This window comes from Scleropages formosus, chromosome 2, assembly GCF_900964775.1.
Source record: "Scleropages formosus chromosome 2, fSclFor1.1, whole genome shotgun sequence".
Lineage (NCBI taxonomy): Eukaryota > Metazoa > Chordata > Actinopteri > Osteoglossiformes > Osteoglossidae > Scleropages > Scleropages formosus.
In genome coordinates, this window is record NC_041807.1 from 3,761,336 (window position 1) to 3,771,028 (window position 9,693).

The window sequence follows — 9,693 nt, forward strand, 5'->3', positions numbered from 1 at the left end:
TTCCTGAAGTCAATCACCAGCTCCTTAGTTTTACTGACATTGAGAGACAGGTTATTGTCCTGGCACCACTCTCCCAGGAGCCTCACCTTCTCTTTGCAGGCCGTCTCATCGTTGTTGGTCATCAGACACACAATGGCGGTATTGTCAGCAAACTTTATGATGGTGTTGGAGCTGAGCCTGGCCACAGAGTCATGTGTGAATAAGAAATATTGCACCGGGCTCAGGACGCTTCCCTGTGGAGTGCCAGTGTTGAGGGTCAGTGGGGAGGAGGTATTACTGCCAATCTGCACACACTAATATGATTTATTTATTTGTTTAGCTGAGACTTTAGTCTAAAGTGACTTACAATACTACCTTACTCAAATAAGATTGCCTTCTTCCTGAATCTCAGTTTCACAATTAAAGCCTGTTGATATTTATCTAGGGAGGCTCAAGATTAACCAGGGAAAATGATGTACTATGTGTGTAAACATAACACACACATAACATCTAACCTAATTCTGGTGAAAATTAGAGCACCATCCAGACAGCAGCCATATAATCATAAACTGGAGGCTGCACAGTGTTGCTTGAAAGTATGTGAAGTCCTTGTGTCCTTTGGCTTTACCATAAAATGGTTATTTAATGAGAAGCAGTCTTTCCCCTCTGACATTACAGGTGTGTAATTGACAATTCATATCTTTCTTTAGCGGAAGTCTACTACTTTGAACTCTTCTCAGTCAGTCCATCTGACTTTTTATATTTATTTTTACATTGCATTCTTTACATCCTTTTCATACATTTTTTTTATTTCAGATTTATTACAGGTATTTTGGAATACATTTTACTTTTTTATCATAAAAAGTATAATTTTTCTGTCACAACCACACCCACACCTCAACTAGTAGCACCTGGCTCCAGTAAAGTACCTGATTTCAGTTGGAACACTGGGCTATAAAAACCACTACTCAGCCACATTGAGACAACTGCCCCCTCTGTGCTCATACCATGAACCATGTCCTGCTCCCCTTTGACCCCGCTCATGTTCTTTGCCCTCTGGCTCCCGACCATTTGCCTCGTTTCTCAACGTCGTCCACGTATCTTTCCTTTCACCCTGATCACCAGTCGTCCGACCATTCGCCCTTCCCCGACAACGAAAAAAAGCCTATCCCCTTGGCCTTGAATGAATGATCCTGCACTCGGGTCCTGACTTCCCTGTGTCTTCTGCTCCACATGACATTTTTCAAGTATGCATGAATAATACTACTAATACTAAAATATAATAATAAAAATCAATACTGCTAATAATACTACTATGCATCTAGAGTAAACACAGAAGTAGTGGAATTGCAAAAATAAGTGAACCCCAAATTTCACTGGTTAGACTAAGCAGGTCAATAGAATCAGATGAGTATTTCAGATCCATTTTATAACTTTACTTTAAGATTTCGATTTTATTTTCGGGGGCGTGGTGGCACAGTTGGTTACTTTGAGTCCTGCTCTCTGGTTGGTCTGGGGTTTGAGTCCCGCTTGAGGTGCCTTGCGACGGACTGGCGTCCCGTCCTGGGTGTGTCCCCTCCCCCTCCAGCCTTATGCCCTGTGTTGCCGGGTTAGGCTCCAGCTCTCCACGACCCTGTATGGGACAAGCAGTTCAGGCAGTGTGTGTGTTTTTTTGTGCAATATAAGTCATTAATGACCATCCCTATAAGTTTCACATATTTTCAGACAGCATTCTATATAATTATGATACTCTTTCTCTGGCTGCTACCAGAAATCAGTACAAAGAGACATCCGTTACGATAACCTAAAAAATTTCAAAACTGGAATTTATAGCCAAAAAACAGAGACCATAGTGTGGTCACCAGTTTTAAAATCTTACACCTGGAGAACCTGCCACCTTCACTGAGAAGTAGTCTAAAATATTCTCTAGTATTTGCTCATTGGGTGAAAAAAGTTGTTCTGATACATTGCATAAAATTGATTTATAAGACACATCTCTTTTTTACTTGCTGAAACTAGGCTTACCAATTTCATCCATTTATAGGTTACATCGGACAAATACATGTAATTGTTTCCACATATGACATACATTTAGCCTCGGAGGCAGAGTTCTTTGTGACAACAAACTATACGTAACCAAACAGAAATCTAGATAATGCTACATCTTTTGAGGTTTTTTCAATGGATGCTAATTCCAAACTTAACATAATATTACTAATTTATCAACCTTCTGGGCCTAATTTCTTATTCCTTGACACATTTAGCCATTGTCAAGCCAATTTAGCTGTCAGCTATGATGCAGAAGTCTTAATGGGTTATACTGATATTTTTATTATATAGATGAGGAGTCAGACACTCTCAGCAAAAGTTTTTGTCTTTGCTAAATTCTGCAGGATTAATATAATTTGACAAAGATCCAACACACTCAACTATCCTCTGTGTATTACTCATGGTGTAGATATAAACAATTCAATATCAATCCACTTAATGAAACTTTCAGATTATCTAACTGCCTGCATTTGCCATTTATTATACAGTACAGAATGAGAATAACTGGTCATCCTGATGTTAATAGTACTTCAAAATTTATTCTAAGGCTCCGCCCAGGATAAAACTAATTAAAGCTACAAGGAACTTATCATGCTTCAGTAATTTTACACCTGTTCTTAAATTAAAAACTCAAAAATTAAAACATAAATGGAGACCCACTAAAAATGTTTCATGTTGTATCAACAATGTGTTTAAAATACAGAAGAAAGGTACTCTATAAAACTCTATAGGCTTATTTCCTCTGAATTTGCATCAGTCTGGGCTTTCCTTTCCTTTCCTCAGTTGCTGACTGGTCACGTCTTCATTTCATTATCGTAAGGCACATAATTTCTTATATTTACTGAAGAATTTACCGATTTGAGTATTTGCTTTTGTCGTTATTTTAGAGAGGGTGTGGTGGTGCAGTGGTGCAGTGGGTTTGACCGGGTCCTCCTCTCTGGTGGGTCTGGGGTTCAAGTCCTGATTGGGGTGCCTTGCGACAGACTGGTGTCCTGTCCAGGGTGCGTCCCCTCCCCCTCCAGCCTTACGCCCTGTGTTGCCGAGTTAGGCTCCAGTTTGCCACAACCCTGCTTAGGACAGGCGGTTGTGGACTGTGTGCGTGCATTATTTTAGTTGTACTTCTTACTTCAATACAAAGTATACTCTCTCTTGATAATACATGTTAGATGTGAAGGCCCGATATTTTTTTTATTCGTCATATGCTTGTGAATGAACTGTAAATGAGTCTGTCTTCAAGATAGAGTTCTATATAGCAGCAAATTGTATGATACTGTGTCGTGACAGTGGAGAAGAACACTGATAACTCAAATTAATCTTTGACTCATTTCCGTCACATTTGTCTTGTTTTTAGCTGATGATGTGTTTGTCAGAGTGCCTGCATATGATGGGATCAGGTTGTCATGGTTTTGATGTCTTCAAATGAGGGAGGTGCCTCCAAAGGTTGCCAGGCTGTGTTGTGCAAGGAGTCTACACATGAGAAAGAAAGCCACATCTTCTCACCATTTGAAATTTATTGGGTTACAGGGGATACACATAGTTTGAGTCCAACAACTGCAGGTAGTGTACTGGTTAAAGTTACTGCCTTTAGACTGGCCTGAATCCTACTTTCTGCTCTAATACCCTAGAGCACTTTCTTACATAAATCAGTTAATCACTGTAGGTACCTTAAAATTGTAAAATGAATATACAGTCACATAAATAAAAAAGAGATATAAACCTCTAGCTTTCTTGAAGAACCTCCTTTATCTAACTTCTTTATACCTTTCTTAACTTAATAATAACTTTGAAAGAACTACACAGGAAATAAAATCCAAAACAGAAAACTAACCTTCATCACAACAGCAAATTAGTTGCCCAGCAAAAAGTGTTGCTGTCTCACGGCACCAGGGTGGTGCCAGAGAACCTGGGTTTGATCCCTGCTCACTCTATGTGGATTTTGCATGTTCTCCCTGTGTCTGCATGGTCTTTCTCTGGTTTCCTCCTACAGTTCAAAGTCATGCTGTTTAGGTGGACTGATGGATCTAAAATCACTCGTAGTGTGCAAGTGATGGGCAGAAAGTGTAAGTAGTGTATCTAGCATTATGTCACCTTGGGTGAATAAAGCCCGGGATGATAATACTACACAGTGCTCATTGGAGAAAAGTGTCTGCTAAATGAATAAATGTATATGAGGGCCTGGACAATCCTCCCCACTGATGCATCAGTAAATCACATACCTTGGACAGATCAAAGTCTGAATCCATACTCTGCCACTATAGCTGTCTGTGGTGCAAAGGGCCTAAGAACACAGGTTAGTCTGTTTTCATAAAGTAGGTATGTTGGATTTCAAGCAGAACCAGCACATAGCATCACTCAGTCAACTCCTTCACTAAAATGAAATATACTGTAATGACTCGTGTTACTCTGTGTTTGAGCAGGAAAATGTTTATTGTAAATAGTTGCATTGGGGTAAAATGTGATTTAGATGTTCAACCACCAGGGTGACTTACAGGGAAAATAATGGGGTAACTGTGGTTGCCAGCGGGAAAGGAAGAAAGCCTGTGTGTTAAGAAGACTGGGAAGGCTGGCTTGAGGCGCAGGTCCTTGAGAAAATGGGTCCTTGAAGGGAGCACATTGTTTCCCTGTGTGCTAGTGTTTTAATAAAACACTCATTATGAATGCTTTCTGTGCATCTTTCTTCGCCCCATCCAAACTCAGATTGCTGCATGCCCCAATAGTGTAGTCAACATCACAGCATTGGTTTACTTTTCAGTAGGGCAAGAAAATTTTTCAGGATGAAGATATAGATAAAGTACAGTACATAGAACTGCTAGAGAAAGAACCTGTTTCCTCCTGCTGAAGATGTAAATCTGTGCAAAAATTCACCTTTCTATAGGAAAATGATCCCACGCACAAGGCCAAAGCTACACAGCAATGTCTTTAGAGAGGGCATGTCCTTGAGTGGCCCAATGAAAGTCATCACAGAAAATGGCCATCCATGCAATTTAAAAGCAGAATTTAAGCAAGCCTGTTTCTAAAAATGAAAAATGTAGTACTACATCACACTAGTGCACAAAAACTACACTGCAGTTGAAATGCTTTTACTAAACAGAGCTTTTGCTAGCATGAACTGCAACTTATCTCACCCTCAGGAGTCTTTACTATGAGCATTCAGATCTGAATAATTTATGAAATTAAAAATATGTATCCAAAATCTTCAAAGCAAAGTCTTCCATGCTTCGAGTTACTGAATTGTTATTCATTGGTCTATTAGTGACACAACACCTGGCTGTTGTGAACTAATGTTTGAATCTTTCTATAGCCTCATATCTCCAAGGATGTTCCTACAGTTTTTGTTGATTGGCTCTTACAATATTAACTCAGTTTAAACCACTAGGCAACAATAACTGGAGAGGTCAAGTGCCCTATGCATAGTAAGCATGGTACTTTTCCTTTCTAGTTCCAATAAAATGGACAGGGGCATAAAAAGACAAACACACACACTTTCAGAACCGCTTGTCCCATACAGGGTCACGGAGCCTTCCCGGTAACACAGGGCATAAGGCTGGAAGGGGAGGGGACACACCCAGGACAGGACGCCAGTCCGTCGCAAGGCACCCCAAGCAGGACTCGAACCCCAGACCCACTAGAGAGCAGGACTGTGGTCCAACCCACTGCGCCACCGCACTCCCTCCCCAACATAAAAAGACAAAATTCAAAAATTACTTTGGACAAATACGTCTCCTAAGCAACAAAATAATAAGTAGCACAATAGGCAACAAGGTGAAGTAACATGCCCTCACATTGCACAAAATATAGTATACAGCACCGATTCTACAAAGGATTGCTGTGTAAGTTTAATATCATACTTTGCCAGAAGGCCTGTACATTTGGTCTGAACTCTCAGGTGGAAAATTAATAAGGTTTATGAATAACTGCTAAGAAGAGCTTGAGTGGTCCAGAAGGAGCGAAAATAAACATGCTCTCTCCAAAAAGTTTTCCTTCATACTTGCCCTTTACGCAGTCAAGTATTCCCTAAGCAAAGTGCACTGCAGAGCTTAAACATTTTGACCTAAAGATCAGCGCATCAAAGAACACTCAGAAGTTATCTGTGAAAAGAAGTGTACTGCATTTCATTTACACATCATTTTTACTCATCATACAAAGCAATTCTGCGGCAGGATAAGAAATGCAGTAAGTAGTAACAAAATAGCCGCCATCAGCCTGTAATTCTTTTAAATAAATAAAGTAATAAATCTAAATAAATCTGGTTGAACTGCAGAATTTCTCTTTTCTTCATCTAATAAGTTAAACTAAAAGACACTGAAAGATAATAAAACATGCTTATGCAAATTCCACAAATATTTTTGTTTTAAGTCTGTTCTAGGACTAGAAACATTTTATAGTACTATTTATTGTGATGTAATACAGAATTTATATTACGTGTAGGCCATTCTGAAGTCTCTTCTAGCTGACTTCCATTTAAATATTTAGGCTTTTTGAGATATAAAAAACTTGCAGTTAGAAGCACCATATTTAGTTAACTACCTTAACATCCGTTTTTTCAGAAGAAAATATAAGTGGTCTTAAATTCAGGTTTTTGGAAGTTAAACTTGTTCACTGAAATTTAATGAAATACACTTATAGAAAGGGGGTGCGGTGGCACAGTGGGTTGGACCGGGTCCTGCTCTCCAGTGGGTCTGGGGTTCGAGTCCTGCTTAGGGTGCCTTGCGATGGACTGGCGTCCTGTCCTGGGTGTGTCCCCTCCCTCTCTGGCCTTACGCCCTGTGTTGCCGGGTAGGCTCCGGTTCCCCGCGACCCCTTATGGGACAAGCGGTTCCGAAAATGTGTGTGTGTGTGTGTGTGTACACTTATAGATGTATGCACCAAATGATACTGTTTTATACAATTCATGTTGTAGGTATTCCTGAAATGAAAATTACTAACAAAATAGAACTAGATTTAAAATTATTGTGATAATTTTAAATCTACCTACACAGTCCAATAATGTGGTGGAAAGTGTTGTTCCCTTAAGGATCCTGGGTTGTAGGTTCAAACTTGCCTCTGTATAGTGTTTGCATGTTCTCCCTATGTTCACGTGGGTTTCCTTTAGCCCAAAAAAAATATTTCTGAAGTGAACTGATGACACTGAATTGCCCAGAGTGCATGTACAGTTATCTTGCAATGCAGTGGTACCCCCAGCCTGTGCTTCTGGAGCACTCTCTGGACCATTACATTTACATTTACATTTATTTATTTAGTAGACCTTTTTTTCTAAAGCAACCTTCAATGAACCCTATGTAGTGTCATCAGCCCACACACCTTATTCACCAAGGTAACTTACACTGCTAGATACAGTACTTACGATTGGTCACTCATACATACATCAGTGAAGAACTTAAAAACGTGAGTATAAATACAGTTTATTTCTAGACTAAACATAAATCACTCATTTAATGAAAGCAAATCCAGTACTGTTTCCTACTAATTTTGTTGGTTAAACTGTATAATCTGTTTATGTCTGTGCGCTAGAAGTAGTGAGTTGCAACAGTAACTTTTTTATTAAATTTCATAAAACAAAGTTTAATTATTGCAGCCAATTGCAGACTGCATTTTATTGATCAATTTCATTGTACTTGACTTTGAGATAAGCAATATATTGCATTTAGTTTATTTACTATTACAATTGCCATTTAAGACATAAATTAAACCATATTTACTGCCTTTTAAAACATTTAGTTTGATACTTACATGTATTGTTCTTCTTAAAAATATTATGAACACTGCAATGATTTAAATGCTCAAGGTTACATTAATGTTTTGGAAGTGCAAATTCACACCATTTGTTCTGTTTTATGAAACACCCTGCTTTTGGCACATCAAATTTTTTTTGTGAAAATATAGCCCACACAGATCATTACAAAATGTCACTTTAAACACTCTGTCCTTTTTCATAACTTCTCATCCATATTAGGAAATATTAATCTAAAGCTAATCTCAAAAATACAAAAAAAAAAAACTGCATAACATAAAATACTCTGTCCATCGCAAGAAAGATCCCATCCTTGAAATGTGGTACAAAACAACAAGACGAGAACCCACAAACTCACACAGAATCAGGGGTGTGTTTGAAAAGTTGTGAGATGATAGGAACAGTTACCGGTAGCCATGCTACAATTAATTGGCTTTTCTGTGGGGATTTATGTTTCTAGAAATGAGACTTTAACTCTCGGTAGTAGTTATACCTGTGAAGGAAGTATCTTAATGCATTAAAGACACAGTTAAGGGGATCAGTCACACACGTTACCTTCTCAGACACTGGTGAGAAACCAAGAGTGTTATTCACATCAAATGGTAACAAAGTCTACTATCCAACATAGCGATGAAACATTGTTATGTCGCTGTGTTTTCACAAGCAAATATATTTAATGTATTCTGCACTTATTTGTGCCAAATCATCGGCCTCATGTGGTGATGTAATGCAAATGGTAAAACGCACCCAAATCTATTATAGTCAGCCTCGAAAGATCAATCAGTTCATCAAAATTAGTTTTAGCCTTGTTGTCATGACAACTGACTTTTGCCTTCTTCCTTAGACTTAAATCCTGAAATAAGACGCATTTGTTTTTAGTTTAATTGAATTGAGTGTATTGCTGGGAATTCCTAAGAGATGCATTCAATGATCTCACAGGCAGTAAGCAAACGTTTTTGAGAGAAATCCGTGAAAGACTTCAATAACGAGTTGTTTGATCAACAGGTTGTATTTGTTATTTTTGCATTGCTAGATAAAACACACTTGACTTGCCAAGTAAGCCAATTTCTCAGAACAGAATGAAGTACCGGTTTCCAGACATATTTTGAGTTAAATGTGGAAAATATATTTGTGTGTTACACAATATTTACCAAAAAGAGTTTTGGCTGCAGCACAAAATGCTTCTTACCTGTCCCAGGTGGATAACACATTATGTATGTCTGTATGTACCCAGCTACCTAGCTAACTGACTAAAATATTGCTCAATTTGTTCCCTTTGTAGAAAGAAATTTATTTGAATGCCTATTTTTAGATTAAAAAGAATGTTATATTAATTTCATTCCATGTTAATCATAGCTTCTCAAAGGAAGTCTATTTTCGACACAAATAACAAATATGGCAATTCCCTAATTGTCATTTAAGCTATCCATCTAATGAGACGAATGCAGAGAAGAATGTAAAATAAATGATGCTCCATAACCTGATACAAAACAAATTGTCCTTTTAAATGTAGAAAACAGATTCAATAAAGTGCCCTCTCATTTTAGGCAAAGCACTTTGTTACACTGTCCATTTACACAGTGTATGCAGTTCTTGTTGAAGTGTCAGCTTCATATGGGCTAAGTGGCAGTGTGTGAGCTCTTGTCAGATCCAGCTATGACACGGTTCAAAGCACATTGAGAGTTCACATTATTTCTCTTAGAGCAAACAACAAAACTTGTATCTGACCTGACAGTGCAAGCGCAATTTTATATATAAATGTCAACTGACCTTTTAAAGGCCATTTAGCAAAAAGTGAAGCCTGTTCCACAATTCTAAATAATATTGTGGCCTTGCAGAGCAATTTGCTAAACTTTTGCACATTTACTATATCTAATTTATTTCTATTATAGTCTTAACCTCAGAGGCCCCAATTCGATCATCACAATATGTTG